At 39.8% G+C, this 18,995-nt stretch overlaps 1 pseudogene; it reads left to right on the forward strand.

Moving 5' to 3' along the window:
- Positions 1 to 14,437: 14,437 nt before the first annotated feature.
- On the forward strand, positions 14,438 to 17,701 carry LOC102822551 (annotated as a pseudogene).
- The last annotated feature ends 1,294 nt before the right edge of the window (positions 17,702 to 18,995 follow it).

Here is an 18,995-nt window from a genome sequence, read left to right on the forward strand (position 1 = left end):
TGTGGATGTGGTTTTATATCGGCGAGATCATAGGCAAGCGTGGCATCATTGGCTATGACGTTTGAAGACCAATCTTTACCCTCTGATTATATTTGGTTTACTATTTGTTCTTGGACCATATGTGATCAGACTGCTCTCTGAATAAAATAGATAATTATGAAAAAAAACAAACAAACATTACTTTATACTAGGTATTTTACTCCTACTAATTTGAAGGAGCTCTGGTAGCATAGTGGTCATGAATCGGGCTGCAAATCTCAAGGTCAGCAGTTCGAAACTACCAGGTGTTCCACGGGAGAAAGATGAGGCTTTCTGCTTCTGTAAAGATTTATAGCCTAGGAAACCCTGTGCAGGCTCGCTATGAGTTGGAACTGACTCCACGGCACATAACAACAATTTGGTTAGTTGTAAAGCCAGGTCTCCAGTTATAGCCATACTTGTTTCTATTAAATAAACGTCACGTAATTTTCAGAAATAGCACAGAGACTAAAACCCCAAACCAAATTAACTGCCATTAAATGGATCCTAACTGATCAAGGAGCCCTGGTAGCGTAGTGGTTACGAATCGGGCTGCGAACCTCAGGGTCAGCAGTTCGAAACTACCAGCTGTTCCGTGAGAGAAAGATGATGCTTTCTGCTCCCGTAAAGATTTACAGCCCCGGAAACCCTGTACAGGGTCACTATGAGTTGGAACCGACTCCACGCACATAACAACAACTGATCATGACCCTATATAGGGTTCCCAAGATTGTAAATCTTTATGAAAGCATCTGTCTACCACAGAATTATCAGTTGATTTGAACAACTGACCTTAAGGTTACGCCTGATGCTTAACCCACAGCACCACCAGAGCTCCATAAGATAGAGACTGGATGCTCCAAATGATTATCAGTGAAATATAGTTAACCTGAGACCATAGACCCCTAACCTCTGATCTACTAAACTGGGGGTAGTTCTCAACAACTCAGTTAATGACATGGAAAAACACTCAACCTTTTAGCAAGACTTTCTTGCTATTGAGAATTGAGATCCTCAGCCCACAGCTTCAGTTGCTTTCTCATCTTCTCTCATCCCAAGATATAGCAACAAAACACATAAGATGAGCTTCAAAAGTTCATAGAAATATTCCATTTTTTAAAAAAATTTTCTTTCCATGAACTTTCTGAAGCCCACTGTATATCAATTAGGGAGAGGCCTATGTTGTTCTATCCAGATCTATTATTTTGTGCTATGTGCTCCTGTAAAGATTTACAGTCTCGGAAACCCTACACATAGGGCCGCTATGAGTTAGAATCAATTTGGTGGCAATGGGTTTCGGTTTGGGTACATTGAATGCATTTAACTACCAGCCACTTCATGGGAGAAAAGATGAAACTTCTGATCATTTAAAGATTTACAGCCTCAGAAACCCTATACAGGGTAGCTATGAGTTGAAACCAACTCAACAGTACACCATTACCACAAAAGAGGGAAGTAGAGGTTCAGTGGCAAAATTCTTACCTTCCATGATGTGGCGCTGTGGGATAAAGCACTGGACTGCAAGGTCAGCTTGAACCATAAGGGTGGCAGTTCAAACTCAAGAGCCACGTCTTGGAAACCTATCAGTGTTACTATGAGTCGGAACTGATTCTACGGCACTTAACAGCAACATCATGAAGGAGACAAGATTAGCAGTGGAGTGCGAACCAAAAGATTAGTGGTTCAAATCAACCAGCTGCTCCTCGGAAACCCTATACAGAACTGACTGGGCAGCACTTAACAATAACAACATTGCAGGAGGCCTGGGTTAGATTCTCAGCCAACATATCGCTCATTCGTCAATGGAGGTGTACATGCTGCTGTGATGCTGAATAGGACTCGGTGGATCATCCAAGTTGCTATAGAGTAGGAAGAAAGGCCTCATAATCTACTTGTAAAAAAACAGCCAATGAAAACCCTAGGGATCAAATGGCCCAATTTCCTTGTGCATGGGGTTGCCATGAATCAGTGCCAACTCAATGGCAGTTAACAACAACAGCGCCACACAATTGGTTCACTAGGGATGTACTTAAATATCTACACAATTTCAGGGGCTCCAAGAGGCCCTACTACCCCCAAGCAATCTATTTATTCCTAGATGATGAGAATACATGAATCTCCACCATTGTTCAGTATCTTAGATGTCAAATCTCACTGATAAGATGCCTAGCTATGAACTCTTTAACATAAATGTGTTTCATATAGGAATCTAGAAGGCAAGGCCCAATGGAAATAATCAGTTGAACAGGTAAGTCATGATGACTCCCATAAAAAAAAAAAAAAAAAGTTCCATTTGGGGGTGAGGGGGAAGAGAACACTGCTTAGGGAGAAAAGCCTACAACCAGCATGGACTGGAGGCCACCAGAACAAGAGAAGTCAGTCCAGGAAAGATCTACCAGAACAACCAGAATTTTAGTTCATTTTAAATTTGAAAACGTAGAGATGGTTTCCAACAGTATATGGTTTCTCAAGGTTTATTTCTCATAATATGCTCTGTCAGCCAGGTAAAACCAACACACATCTCTAGATAGGAGAAAGCAAAGGCTGTTTTCCTTGTCTTGCCTGGAGCTCTGCCCTCTCTTTCCCCATGCCCTGGGCACTTGCCAACATCCCCACACCACACCCCCGTCTGACCCTTGCTCACTCTATAACCACTGGAATGTTCTTCCTCCTTGCTCTGTTGTCCCGCTTTATTTTCTCCTATACTTTCGTAACATTTCAGGAATAAGAATTAAAATCCTCTGCCATAAGCAAAGGCAAGTACATCTTTTAAATCCCCATCCACTGAAAATGTTTACATTTAGGGAAAGTGTTGGTCTGATTACCTCAGAGAGCACACAGACATTTGAGCAAAGAAAAAAATATCTGAGTCTATTGATTCTGAGTCTAGGATTTCATCCACCAGGACCAGTCATTTCTCACAAGCGATTACTCTGAAAAAGTCCCTACTATTTAGATTTCAGACCAACATTTAGAGCCTACCAAAACACTGGAATGTTGACCTTTGGTGTGAAAGGATAGCCAATCAGAATTGGATAACTAGGTTGAGCATAAATTCACACCAGACCTAACTCTTTGTTCATAGCCAAATAACATTTAATCTTTTAATGTTAAATTGACAAGAGCATGTACAAAGAGATAAGCAAAAAAATCCTGCCCAATTTCAAATGAGAAACATAAGTAATGTCCTACAGTGTATTCTTCAGTGTTTGACGACCAAGCAAGACCCAAATTCTCACATGAAGTACTTTACCTCCAGCCCAAGGAGGTCCAGTTTTGCTCAGAGAACGGAATAAAAATTCTGATGAGGCCAAGCTTTGTTGTTGTTTAGTACTATCAAGTTGGTTATGACTCACAGCAACCCTGAACAGAGTTTCCAAGGAGCAACTGGTGGGTCTGAATCACCAGCCTTGAAGTAAGCAAAGCAGTGCTTATCCTAGAGTGCCACACCGGGACTCCAGGCTGTTTTAGAGCTACTGAAAACAGCAGTCCCAGAGTCCTGGGTACGATGTATTTAATTGTCACTTATACTATATATGCCCCTGATGGCAATAGTTTGTGCTTGACTTCTAACCTAAAGGTTGGCAATTCGAATCCACTCAGAGGGACTGTGAACCAAAGAATGGCAAATTGTTTCTGTAAATATCACACCCAAGAATATTCTATGAAATAATTCTATTCATAACACATGGGGGCACCATGTGTAAAAACCAACTGAACAGCAATGGTTTTCTGGGTTTGTTTTTTTGTTTGGTTGGTTTGGGGAGGGAGTAGGTTTGCTTATTTTTTATGCATCAAATACTACAGCTGAAGGAATGCAGTAAAATACAAGTTCAAAGATGTTGGAAAGTGGCACAGGGAAGTAGTCAGAAAGAGGGACCTGAAGATAAAGTCGCAGATACTCAAAAACTATGGTAAAAACAGGAAACCATGGGTGTTGTCAAAAAACTTAATACAGGTTGGGGAGACTGACCATACGACTAGCTCTCTGCTTGGAGAGAAAACACAGTTTCTGTTGTTGTTGCTGTTAAGTGCCATCGAGTCAGTTCTGACCCAGAGAGACCATGTTTAGGATTTCTAAGCAGCTGCTGGTAAGCTTGAATCACCAACCTTATGATTCAAACCAACTTTGCAGTCCACAGCATCACACCAGGACTCAAAAAAAAGAATAGGGCCATATATCTACTAAACAGGAGCTCTGGTAGCGTAGTGGTTACGAATTGGGCTGCGAATCTTAAGGTCAGCGGTTCGAAACTACCAGCCGCTTTGCGGGAGAAAGATGAGGCTTTCTACTCCTGTAAAGATTTACACCCTCGGAAACCCTGTACAGGGTCGCTATGGGTCGGAACCGACTTGATGGCACTTAACAACAACATCTACTAAACAGGCCTGATGGCTTCAAATTCAATTATTTTTCTTCTATGTTTTTTCTTTCTATATTTCCTTTTTACAGAGAAACCACAGTCCCAATATACTATGCTGGTTTTAAATTCAATTATTTTTCTTCTACATTTTTTCTTTCTATTTTTCCTTTTTACCAAGAAAAAGCCTATCACAATCAAACTACTGGATATATCCAAAAGATTTGAAAGCAGAGACTCAAAAAGGGGCTTGTACATCAATGTTCATGCAACACTATTCACAATATCAAAAAGTGGAAACAATCCACATGTTCATCAGCAGACGAGTGGATAAACAAAATGTGATACATACAAGCAATCTTCTCAGGAGGGACCAGTCCCTGGAGAAGGATATCATGTTTAGTAAGATGGAAGGTCAGAGAAAAAGAGGAAGACCCCCAGCGAGATGGATTGGCCAAGTGGCAGCATCAGTGGGCTCAAGCATGGCAACAGTAGTGAGGTTGGCCCAGGCTTGGGCAGTATTTCATTCTGTTGTGCATAGGGTCATTATGAGTTGGTACCAACTCAATGGCACCTAACAACAACAAAAACACAAGCAATACAATATTTTTTGCTGTTGTTAGGTGTCATCAAGTCAGTTCTGACTCATAGTGACCTTATATACAACAAAACAAAACAATGTCTAGTCCTGTGCCATCCTTACAATTCTTGCCATGTTTGAGGCCATTGTTGTAGACACTGTATCAACAATCTTATTGGAAGTCTTCCTCTTTGTCATTGCTCCTCTAATTTAACAAGCTTGATGTTCTTTTTCCAGGGACTGGTCATTCCTGATAACATCCCAAAGTACGTGAGATGAAGTGTCACCATCCTCACTTCTAAGGAGTACTCTGGCTGCATTTCTTCCAAGACAGATTGGTTTGTTCTTTTGGCAGTTCATGGTACTTTCAATATTCTTCTCCAACACCCTAATTCAAATGCCTCAATTCTTCTATGATCTTCCTCTTCAGTTTTCATATATGCGGAACTGACTTGACAGCACTTAACAACAACATGAGTAGGCACCAACTAATCACAACAACAGCATGTTTTGAAATAGTCACCCTTTTTAAAGCTCAGCACAGAGAACCAACCACAAAACACAGCAATGAATTGTGCTCTTCTTACGATGTCATTCCTGAGGGAGAAAAGTTGTAAAAGTTAAACAGAATAAAAACTATAGACAACCAGGAAATGAATAAGCACAGCAGGGTTCGGATCACGCACCCCAGCTGGTGGATGAACACTGGTTTTACAGTTAACCCACAGCGGGACTTCTGTAATGTCTCTTAAGCTACCTAGAAGCTTCTCTATTTCTCATTATCGCTGTTCTTTATGACACAAGGAGAAGGGAAAAAAAAAAGAATTGTATAGTCAAGACAAATGTTTTTATAGCCTAACACAATGGGAAACAAGCCTGAGATTTCTTTAACAACTTAAGTTTAAAAAGGAACTGAAGATGGGCCCTTCCCATCTGCAGTGGAAAAATAATACAACAAACACAGCACTCTTGTGAATTACAGGTCTGAGCTCTAACGGAAAAACGCCTTTCAGTTCTCTGAACTGTTTCCTCCCTTCAGTGATCTTTTGAACCTTCTAGGACAGTCGCCCCAAGTCTCCTGCATGATCCATTCTTTGGGCATCCAGGCCTGGAACAGCCATGACACCCACATAATGAGAAGAAAAACAAACAACAACAAAATATTTGAGTGAAAAGAAAAAAAAAAATTGAGTGAACATCACTTCTAAAAAGAAAAAGAATATATATATTTAGCTTATAAAGTGGAAATAACTAATTTCTCTTTTAAATCACCATTGCTCTTTTAATGTCTCTTTCCTTAGGTATTGCTCTAGTAAGAATCTACTGAGTATAATGCAGTTAACTCATCTGAGTCTCTTAAGTAGTAATAACTAGGTCCATCCTTGTTTTACAGACCAGGAAATAGAGGCCCAGAGTGATTAAATAACTCCTCCAAGACCACACAACTAGAAACTGATGATATCTGATTCTTATTTTCCCTTCCTTTTCCTTTCTCACACACTCCCTCTCCTTCTTTCTTTTTCTTTTAAGAGACGTCACTTTTGAAGAATAATTTTAGGCTAACAAGTACAGAGAGTTCCCCTATGCTCTCTTGCACCTTGCACAGTTTCTTCTATTATTAACATCTTGCATTTGTGTGGTCTGTTTGTTACAATTGATGAACCAATCCTGACCCATTGTTATGAACTTAAGTCCATAGTCCACATTAGGGTTCACAGTCTGTGGTGAGCAGTTCCACAGGACAACTACATAACATCTTGTGTTTCCCATTACAGTATCATACAGAAACCATTCATGACACTACAAATCCCATGTTCTCCACCTATTCATCCCTCCTCTCCTTCCCATGAGCTCCTGGCAACCACTAATCTTTTGACTTTATCTACACACAGGGAGCCCTGGTATAGCACTGCAGGCTAATGCACTGGACTGCAAGGTCGTTTGAACCTGCAAGGTCGGCGGTTCAAGCTCACCAGCTGCTCCTCAGAAACCTTAAACAGGGTCACTATGAGTCGGAATTGACTTGATGGCACTTAACAACAACAGTAACAAAGAAAGGAGATGTTCAGCTTTTTGTCATTGGAAGGTAATTCATTGGAAGGTAGTTCACTTACCTCACACATGTCAATACCTAAAGCAATATTTGGTCCCTAGTAAACGTTAGCAACCACAAAGTCTTTCCTTGGAAACCCTGTACAAGGTCGCTATGGATCAGAACTGACTCAACAGCACTTAACAACAAGAACAAACCTTAGCAAAAACGAATCAAATGTAATCTTAGTATAACTAAAACCTTGTAGTCAAAACTACTTTTCCTTGCATTCTCTTCCAGTTGTATTGGAAAACAAGCTCTCAAACTAGTCAACTGTCACCTTAATTCTGAGGCCAGTTAAGGGTTCAACACAGGCTTCTGACAATAGTGAAAGCATTAGAAAACATTCTCCATTTATCGTGTTTCTCTAGGCCAACAACATACTATTATGTAGGAATTGCCACAGGGTACTGCCATTCCACAGCTGCTGAGTCTCCACTGGCATTTCTGCCCTCATACAGTCTCACCCCGATATGATTGACTTGTGTACCCCCCCACAATATATGTATTAAAATCCGGACTCTTGTATCTTGTATCTTTAAATGGAGTCCTGGTGTGGTGCTGCGGGTTAGTGCAGTGGACTGCAAAGTCGGCTTGGACAACAAGGTCGGCAGTTCAAGCTCACCAGCTGCTCCTTGGAAACCCTATATAGGGTCAGAATCAACTTAACAACAACAGCATATCCTTAAGTAGGATCCTAGCCATTAAATGTGTTTTCTCTGTTATGTTAATTTGACCACTCCTGCAGACCAGTCAATTCCAACTTCTGGTGACCCCTCTACATCATCACAGAACTGGGCTCCTTGGGGTTTTCAATAGCTGATTTTTTGGAAGCAGACCCCTAGACCTTTCCTCCAAGGTACTTCAAGGTGAACTTGTACTGCTGGTTCGATTAGTGTGGGTCCTAAATCTAATCATTTCTGAGTTACAAAAAAGAACAAAATGGACAAATGGACGTATGGAGAGAAGACAGACTATGAAGACAGATTCATTTACAAGGGCTGTCATTGACCACTAAAAGCTAAAACAGACCATTCAGACTTGTAACCTCCAGAACTATGAGAAAACTGTATCTAGTTTTTAAAGCTCCTTGTGGGATTTCTATTACAGCAGAACCAGGAGATGAAGACAAAAGGACCAAATATTTTAACAATTTTCCTGAATATTCAACTTCAATTAATTGAGTTCAAGACTTAAAAGCCTAACAAACAGAATGATAAGAAAATCAAAAGGTGTTTGTAAAACTTCAGTGAAAAGTGAATTAACTTGGTTATAAATTAAATTTGGACCAAAAGCAACATTACGAAAAATGGAGAAAATACCGAAATTGTCAAAGATCTTATTTTCCTTGGATCCACAATCAATACACATGGAAGTAACAGTCAAGAATTTAAACCAAGTATTGCACAGGGCACATCTACTGCAAAAGACCTCTTTAAAGTGTTAAAAATCAAGTAAGTCACTTTGAGGTAGGCCTGGCCCAAGTCACGGTCTTCTCAGTAACCTCAAATCCATACCAAAGCTGAGCTATGGATAAGGAAGGTTAAAGAAGAATTGATGCCTTTGAATTAAGGTGGTGGGAAAGGATTTTGAATACACAATAGTGAGCCAGGTGAATGAACAAATCTGTGTTGGCAGAAGTACAGTAAGAAAGTTCCTTAGAAACATGGATAGACAGACTTTGTCTCACATACTTTGTACACTATAATGAGGGGCCAGTTCTAGAAGAAGGACATGATACTTGGTAAAGTAGTGCTACTGTTGTCTAACTCACAATGGCCCAATGTAGGGTTTCTGAGGAGCAACTGGTTAAGTTAGAACCGTCAACCTTGTGGTCCAACCAACCTTGTGATCCAGTGCTTACTCTAGAGCGCCACACCAGAACTGTGAAAAAGATGATCCTCAACAAAATGGACTTCCACAGTGGTTACAACACTAGGCTCAAACATAGCAACAATTGTCAGGATGGCATGGACCATAAGTGTTTCATTTTATCTTACATAGGGGAAGTTATGAATCTACAACAGCTCACAACAACAACAACAATAACATTGATTAAATTCACCATAACATCCCACTGACAGGTTACATATTGGTAGAGCCAACTTCCCTTAAAGGCTACACTTTATTCACTGTTGTTGTTCAATGCCGCCGAGTCGGTTCCGAACCACAGCGACTCTGCATAGGGTTTTCGAGAAGCGGCTGGTGAACTTCAACCGCCGCCTTTGCAGTCAAACTGACTTTGCAGCCCAGCACATGAACCCACAGCCCCCACCACTCTTTACCCACAAGGCCTTCTGAATGCTGCTTCCCATTTCAGGTATTTTTTGAATGATACATTCTCAAGTCTACTTCTGGTATCTAACCTCACAGATGTTCTCTAACTAGTTCTATGCTCATCATAATGGAATGTTAATAGGCTTTTATGATTTATTCTTTAAAAAAAACCATCAATGGTGTAGATCCTGCTGGGTAAATAAGCTACTTTGGTGGGTGGGTATGGCTATCCACACAGCATTAGATACCATTTGAAAAGTCATTGCCTCAAGGAAGAAAAATTCATCCTAGGTAATTCAGAGCTTTCTTAAACTGATTTTCAGTTGGTTTGTTTTAGATAGTTTGTTGAGACTAGTTTCTCACCTCATTCCTTACTAGCTAGTAACTTGGATAATATCCAGAGTATGTGCAAATATTAAGATGGTAAACATTCAACAGAGAATTATGATCACCAAGTTGTGAATTTTGAATAGTAGTTGACTGATAGATCAAAATAGGACATTAAAAAGGAAAATGACAGAATGAAATATCAATTTCTGATAAAACTTATCTTTTGACAAATTAAAGAATCATTAACTGATCAACCAAAAAGCCCTAAGTTACAGTATGATGGTAACAAGAGGTTGATCCAAGAAATTATAACAATATTTAAGACCAAGCAGATTTCTTAAAAGATCATCTTGCTTTGAATTAGTGAGAAGAAAAAATCCTTTCTAAACTTCTGAGAGATGCAGAAAACTTTTAATTTTTAAATTTGGGTTCCATGTGTTTCCAGAGTTATAGCTTTTTCAATAACTTTATAAAGAACACATGTGTAAAATTAGCATTACCAAACCAGAAGACTTTCAGGGAGACAACTGTCTCTGAAGATCAAGTATCTCAAAAGGGCAGACCCCAGCCAGAGAAAGCAGAAGTGCACCATGGGAAGGGGAAAGCATGATAGCTGTGGGGGGAAGGAACATTTGACCACACTCTTTCATTTCAAATTGCGCCCTATACAGTGATAATAAAACAGACTTTCAGTCCCTTTTATTTTTAAATTCTCAACAGGAAATGAACTCTGTATAAGGGGCTAACCTCTCTCACTGGCACCCTTGGAGAAGAGCATATTATGTGGAACGCATTCGCGTCCATCAAACTTTCCTTGTTGCCGTCCTCCACATCCCATTTCTGTGCTCCCATAACTCCTCTATTGGAGCGCAGGTTACACAATTGTCATTTTCTGTTTATATTTCTTTCTCCTTGCCAGATTATGAGGTCCGTTGCCCTGTGGGTTAATGCGCCAGACAGCAAAGCTGTTTGAACTGCAAGGTTGGTGGTTCAAGCTCACCAGCTGCTCCTCAGAAACCCGATACAAGGTCGCTTTGGGTCGGAATCGACTCAACGGCACTTCACAACAACAACAATAAGGTCCAGGTATTTTTAGTCATCTCACATGCAGGTGAAATATGGACAATGAATATGGAAGACCGTAGAAGAATTGATGTATTTGAGTTACAGTGTTGGAGGAGAATATTGAAAGCACCATGGGCTGCCAGGAGAACAAACCAATCTGTGTTGGAAGAAGTACAACCAGAGTGCTCCTTGGAAGCCAGAATGGCCAGACTTCGTCTCTCATACTTTGGACATATTGTCAGGAGGGGCCAGTCCCTGGATAAGGACATCATGCTAGGTAAAGTGGAGGGTCAGCAAATAAGAAGAACACCCCAGAGCAGATGGATTGACACAGTGGCAGCAGCAGCAGCAATGAACTCAAATGTAACAGCAATTGTGACGATAGCATAGGATCAGGCAATGTTTCGTTCTATTGTGCATAGTCAATGAGTCGGAACTGACTCAACGGTACCTAACAGGGAAAGAATTCTGAATGTACTTTTCCCAATATTTCCAAATGTTTTTTAGAATAATTAACTAAATGAAAATCCACTGAGTATCTATTATCGGCCAGCCCTAACTCTAGGAGATAGAATTACAAGAGTGAATAAAACAAATAAAAACACCAACTTTTAGGTAGCTTAGATTCAAATGATGTTTCAATGAGTAAACAGATGAACCTTAAGAGAGCTACCAACATTTCCTTTTGATGACTTAGAAAATTTACTCAGTAAAACAAAGTTTTGCTCAGTGAAAAAAACATGCATGTGGCCTACTTTTACATAATTCTGCTAAACTGTGAAAGTTAAGCTGATTCGTAAAGGCCAGGAGACTGCCGGCCCCAGTAGCACAATGGTTAAGTGCTCCACTGGTAGTTGAAAGAATGACTGTTCACACCCACCAAGGGATTCTTCACAAGAAAGACTTGGCCTTCTGCTTCCATGGAAATTTCAGCCAAGAAAACCCCGTGAGGCAGTTCTACTTTGCTACTTTGATCGCTAAGTCTGAATCAACTTGATGGCACCCAACAACAAAAACAACTATGACATTTAAGCTTACAAACTTTAACAAGTCCCTTGGATATAACAGCAATTATGTTCAAAAATTTAAAACCATGTATGTGTGTATGGTAAAGGGGTGGTTAATGAGCATCAATCTACCACCACTATTCAATAATAGTAACTCATATCTGCTGGTCATTTATAGTATCCAGAATCCTTTCATTTCTACACAAATTGCCTTACGTGTGTGTACTTCACATGGTCAAGTATCATGTGAAGTAGGAAGGTTAGGATATATTACCATCTTTAGTCCATAAACGTATAAGTGGAGGCTTAAAGAGTTTATATTACTCATCTCATTTCATAGGGCTGTTAAGTCGCTAAATCAAACTTGAAACCAAGGAACACTGAATCCCAATGTGAAATAACCATGCTTTTTCTGACTATATTATATCACCCACAAGAAAAGACACAAGATGAGAATGGAATTGAAAATATAGAAAACTCCCAAATTCAACACAATTCTTTCTTACAAACACTGCCCAATCCCTACACACATGCACAGTCAGACACACACCACACACACACACACACAAACACCATCCCCACAATCTAGAGACCAAGAGCACAAAACCAAATCAACTGCCATCAACTCAATTCCAACTTGTAGCAACCCCCTCTATTTCAGAGTAGGGCTGTTCCATAGGGCTTTCTTGACTCTGGTCTTTATGCCTTTCTTCCATGGAGCAACTGAGTAGGTTCCAAACGCCAGCCTTTAGGTTAGCAGCCAATGGCAAATTACTTGTGTTGTCTTGTGACTCAGGGAACTCCACCAGCTACTAATAACTGCTAATAGAGCCGTTAGATATTATACAATTTACCTTGAAGTACTTAGTCTACATAATTATCTCACTTACTTCTGGATTCCTGAAGATGATCATTTCATCTTATTAAGTGTATGGTCAAAGGTACTAAACTCTGTAAACTGCTAATGCACCAGGCTGAATCCCATTCTCCATCTTGCCACCCCCAATATCCCTTCCCATCCTCAGCACACTTTCTGACAAGTCACAGACACTCAGCAAATACTCAGTGAATGAATAATGATGACACAATGCCTTAGCAACTGTGAAAATTGCTTTTAGAGTTTTGGTTAGAATTGTCTGCATTTTCCTCATAGCCTCCTATTAATTCAATTTTGAGTCATTTAAAGGCAGAGACAGTCTCTGTCTTCCCATCTAAATCATGTACAGAACCCCAGATGGTGTCATGCTCATGTGGCATGTGTGCTGCATCAATATTTGCTCATTGATTTGTTGCTCAAATACCACTACTGAGTTGTGTTTGTCTGGCAGATCACACGATTTTAATAATTAGTGTGTGAGGTGGGAAAGTTTATTTTAAAAAATAAAGAATGGGTCCATGTGAAGTACAAAATGATACTGGTCTACTCAGAATTTGCTGCATGGAAACATGTTTTCTCTAGTCCAAGAAATACACAGATGAAAATAAAAAGATGCAGGTAGGAAGAACTTTGGAAAGCAGCAGCATCTTCACTGCTTTACACATCCACACACGCAAGTTAGTGTGTCAAGAAACTACACCTTCAACACCACTGGGAGTCTGAAAATCTACTCAAAGTTTATTTGTAGTACAGAGACATCAACCATTGTTTAGGAAGTGAAAGACTCATTGATTGAGGTGTTTTGGTAAACTGAATTTCTGATTCACTAAAGGTTAACTAGAAAACCATTTATGGTTCAAGCCTTCTGGTTGAAAAAACAGAATCAAAGAATTTTAGAGTTAGAAGAGGCAGTTCAGATCATCCAATTAAACCTCCCACCCAATAAAAAAACAAAAAGCCTTTATACAATTATCACCGAGATCTTTAGGAAATGTATTAAGTAGTTCATTTTTTCATGTAATGAACATAATTTTATCATTCTTTGATGATGAAGAATCTTCTTCAAGAAGTGCAAGGTCATACTTTTGAATAGGAATATTTACTGTATGAAGGAGCCCAGGTGGTGTACTGGTTAAGTATTTGGCTGACAATCAAAAGGTCAGTAGTTCAAACCCACTGGTTGCTCCAAAGGAGAAAGATGTGGCCGTCTGCTTCTATAAAAATCACAGACTTCGAATCTCACAGTTAGTTTGATTCCATCTATAAGGCTACTATGAATCACAATCGACTCAATGGCAATGGACCTGTTTGGGGGTTCAATGGACTGAACTGCAGACAATGTAATCATAGAATATTGAGCAAGCTGTACACAGACCCCAGAAGAGCCCTGGAAATGACACCAATGAAATAAATCATTTGATATGCTTGACTATCATATATCTCCTTCTCCTATAAGTGAGGATAAAAGTAACATGTATTGATAAAAGAGTTTAGAGTGTGGTGTTCTGATTATCTGAAATTTCATTTCGTCTTCACTGAGAAAAACCATTCTGCCTTCAATATTACTATGAGCTCCAGCATTCATATCACAGCCAAAGGCAATGATGTTGATAATACTTAATTGAAAACTCTTCTGAATTAATAATGATAACAACATGATTTTTGCCTTCAGATGAATATCTATTTATTTCAATTGAAGCTTGTCCAATGTAAGAGTATACAAGGTGGCTTCAAATTGTTCATGGAAAAATGGAATTAAAGATATTGGAATTTTTCCATGAACTTTTAGAAGCCCCTTGTACATATGCATATAAATGTATGTATGCGCATATGTATAATGTCGCAGGTAGAGATACATTAAATGAAGAGAAGCAAGCTGATGGGATTTATAATTTGGGGCTGAGTGTGTCATTTTCTGCCAATCAGGGGGTGTGGTCTATAATAAGGTAACATGTGAACAGACTAGAAGGGAGGTCAGTCATTGGGCTAATAAGTACAGAATTCCTAAAATAGAAGCATGCCTGCCTGACCATGTTCAAGCATTATCTGATGGAAGTTGTTGTTGTTATCAGATATCATTGAGTCAGTACTGACTCATAGCGACCGTCTGCACAACAGAATGAAACACTGCCCAGTTCTGCATCATCCTCACATATGTTGTAAAGCTTGAGCCCTCATTGCTGCTGTCACTGCGCTAATCCGTCTCATTGGCGGTCTTCCTCTTTTTCACTGTTCCTCCACTTTACCAAGCATAATGTCATTCTCCAGGGACTGGCCCCTCCTGATAATATGTCCAAAGTATGAGAGATGAAATCTGGCCTTTATAGCTTCTAAGGAGCATTCTGGCTGTACTTCGCCCAGCACAGATTGGTTTGTTCCTCTGGCAGTCCATGGTGAGGAGAATATGGCTGCAGTAAAGGAAGAAAGTCAAAGGAAAATAGTAGAAATGAGGTCATACATGTGGTGGTGGAGATGGGTCAGATCACGTATGAGGAGGCTTCAAAAAGTTCATGGAAAAATGGAATTAAAATACAGTGGAATTCTTCCACAAACTTTTTGAAGCCCTCTCGTGTAATGAGTACTGTTACCTACCATCCAGATACCTCATTGAGGACCAAGACACTTATTGCTCCAGGTGCTAAAAATGTTGCCTGATGGTGACAAATAGTGGAGGCCCTCTCTACCCACTGTATGCCAAAGGAGGCTGCCCTACCCAAATTTACACTTCCTCCTTGGATCCATCCATTGACTGGTGAAGGAAGGGTAAGTGGGACATTTCTCAGCAGCATGCCAGCTCCAGAGATCCCCACAGGACCAGATGAGGCTCCTGTTGTTAACTGCAGCACAGTTCAAGTAGTTCCCACTCTTCCCTATGGGTGCTGTTCCCCAGAGTACTCCTCAGTACACTTCCTATTCAGGGTCTCTGAGTCTATTTCCTGGGAAACACACTCTACGACTTTGGAGTTCTGTCTTGTGTGTGCATCTTGTTTTGTTTTATGTTCATTGAAATGAGAAGTCTTTGAAGGTTGAAGTCGTTTGGTACCATAGAATCACTTCTGCCTCACAGTAACTTCATGTGTACACAGTAAAACTACTCCATGGAGTTTTCAGGCTGTGAGTTCTCAGAAACAGATCATCAATACTGTCTTCCTGGGCACCTATTGGTGGTTTTGAACTGCTAACCTTTCCAAAAGTAGTCAAGAACTTAATCCTTCATACCACCCAGGGATTCTGAAGCAACAGAGGGTGATATAATTTGATTTATGTTCAATAAGGGTCTCTCCAGGTGCTCCATAGAGAGCAGGCTGGCCATGCAGTTAGGATTGTGGCAGTATACACAATAAGAAGGAACCAGATACTGAATATATCTCAACGGTAGAGCTGACAGGATTTACAGTGGAGTCGATGTGGAACGGCAAGAAATTCAAGCCAGATTCAGAAGAGGATGTAGAATGAGGGATATCAATGTTGACATCAGATAGATCTTGGCTAAAAGCAGAGAATACGAGAAAAAAAGGTTGCTTGTGTTTTATTCACTATACAAAGTCATTCAACTGTGTGGATCATAATAAACTATGGATAATATTGCAAAGAATGGGAATTCCAGAACATTTAATTATGCTCATGTGGAACCTGTTCATAAGTGAAGAGGCAGTCTTTCAAACAAAACAAGGTGATATGGCATGGTTTAAAATCAGGAAGAATGTGTGTCAGAGTTGTATAGTCTCACCATACTTATTCAATCTGAATGCTGACAAATAATCAGAGAAACTGTACTATGTGCAAGAAAATACGGTATTAGGATTGGAGAAGGACTCATTAACAACCTGCGAAAAGCAGGTAACACAACTTTACTAACTGAAAGAGAAGAGTACTTGAAGCACTTACTGATGAAGATTAAAACTTAGTCTTCAGTATGGATTACAACTCAACTTTAAGAAAACAAAAACCCTTACAATTGGAGTAACAAGCAACATCATGATAAATGAAGAAAAGATTAAAGTTGTCAAGAATTTCATTTTACTTGGACCCACAATCAACACTCATGAAAGCAGTAGTCCAAAAAAAAAAAATCAAACGATACATTACATTGGACAAATCCACCTCAAAAGACCTCTTAAAAGTGTTAAAAGAGCAAAGATGTCATTTTGAGGACTAGGGTGTGCCTGATTTAAACTATGTTATTTTCAATTGCTTAATATCCATGTGAAAGTTGGCCAATGAATAAAGAAGACTGAAGACGAATTGACTCATTCGAATTATGGTTTGGAAGAAGAGCATTGAATATACCATGGACTGTCAGAAGAACAAACAAATCTGTCTTGGAAGAAGTACAGCCAGAAAGTTCCTTCTAAGTAAACATGGAGAGAATGTGTCTCATGTATTTTAGGCATGTTATCAGGAGGGACCAGTCCATGGAGAAGAGCATCATGCTTGGTGAAATTGAGGGTTGCAGAAAAAGAGGAAGCCCCTCAACAAGATGAATGAACACAGTGGTTGCAACAATGCTGTAATCTTTTCATGTTGTAAATCAAGAGGACTATTTGCTGGCATATCTTGAGAAGGTAGCTGTTTGTTTGAAAGAAAAGAAACTAACAGAAATTTTTATTGTCAAGATATTCGAACTTAAATCACTTTGTTTGGAGGTACACCATGACCAGCTTGAGTACAAGATCTTTATTGAATTCTTGATTACTTTACTGAAAAGCATGAGAAGGAAGAACAATGAATGAATGCAAGAAAAGTAGAAATGGAACAGAGGAAAGCTTTTGCTAAAGTAACACCCCCAAAACTATCATCAAGGCCGCAGCCATCATCTGCATCATCCAGTTGAACTCTGGCTCTAATAGCAAAAGAAATGAATATAAGCTCAACCCTGGACTTCCTAGATATCATGAGAGGATTGGTAATTCACAGCATCATACAGAAGTGACAGCATTATATGATTTTCAAGGACAGCAGCCAGGAGATTTGAATTCAAGCTGGAGACAGAATCACAGTTATATAAAAAATCAACTCACGTTTTGATTAGTGGAAAGAAAAACTTCGAGGTTAAACTGCATTTTTTCAGTCAACTATGTAACCACGAATTAAAGTGTACGTTATTGTCCTATTAGCAAAAACAAACAAACAAATGTAGAGCTCAAATATAAGAAAGATTACACGACTGGACAGTGTTGCATTCTACTGTACATAGGGTTGCTAAGAGGTAGAATCGACTGGATGGTACGTAACAACAACATCAAGAGATATGGAATATTCTCAAAATCATGAGAACAGGCAAAGGTCAGTTCAAACCTATCAGCCACTCCTTGGAAACCCTATACTGGGTCAGTCTGAGTTGGAACTCGATGGCACTTAACAACAACAACTGCCAGGTTTGAAGACAAGGAATTAGCAAAAACAAGACCCTAGAGATATAGTTTCAAAGTTAACACTTGATGATATTCTTAAGACTATTTAAGAAATATGTAAATATGGCATAAAATGTTGAGCTCTTGACTCCTAACTGGAAAGCTGGAGGTTTGAAGCAATGTGCTTCTGGAAAGTCATAGCCTTGAAGACCCTTTGAAGAGTTTCACAGTACTCTTCAATATATGGGGTCACCATGAATAAAGCCAACTTGATGGCAACATTGTTCTGTGATTGTTTTGTTGTTGTTTTTTCTTATGTCAAGGATTGTTGTTGTTAAGTACCTGAGTCGGTTCCAACTCATAGTGACCCTGTATAGGGTTTCCAAGGAGCAGCTGGTGATCTTGAACCACTGGCCTTGCAGTTCAAACCGATCTCGCAATCTAGCGCATTAACCCACAGCGCCACAACACCAGGAGTTTGTTAAGGAAATAAACTCACAATTGGTGTCTCCACCCCTGACTGATTTTCCTCTGCTCCCAACTGGTGACATTTATACATCCATTCACACCAAAAATACGAGAGTACCAACCCTCATTTGTTCCCATCACCCCCAGCACACACGCTACACCATTATAATCACATCACAGCCATCACAAAATCCCACAAATGTCATGTCTATTTCACATCCAGCTACTGCTACTGACTATCCCAATGTTCCTGGTTTCATTCAAGCCTTCATGCTGTTTCACAATAGCCACTCCATAGACCCTACTTCAAATATTTTCCCATTCCCTATTTCAACCCATTCTCCACACTGTTGGGAGAGAAATCTATCGAACTATCTAGCTATCTTACCAACTATATTCACGACCTCTGGTTGAAGACCTGACCTCTGCCTTGTTCTGTAGCCTTATCTCCCACCACTCTACCCTTCTTCACCTTTTATAACCCACCAATGACAAACAATTGCTGCTATTTCCCTACACCATGATGTTTAAACCTCAGATCATGGCTGTGAGTAGAAAACACACCA

Source organism: Chrysochloris asiatica, unplaced genomic scaffold, assembly GCF_000296735.1.
Source record: "Chrysochloris asiatica unplaced genomic scaffold, ChrAsi1.0 scaffold00040, whole genome shotgun sequence".
Lineage (NCBI taxonomy): Eukaryota > Metazoa > Chordata > Mammalia > Afrosoricida > Chrysochloridae > Chrysochloris > Chrysochloris asiatica.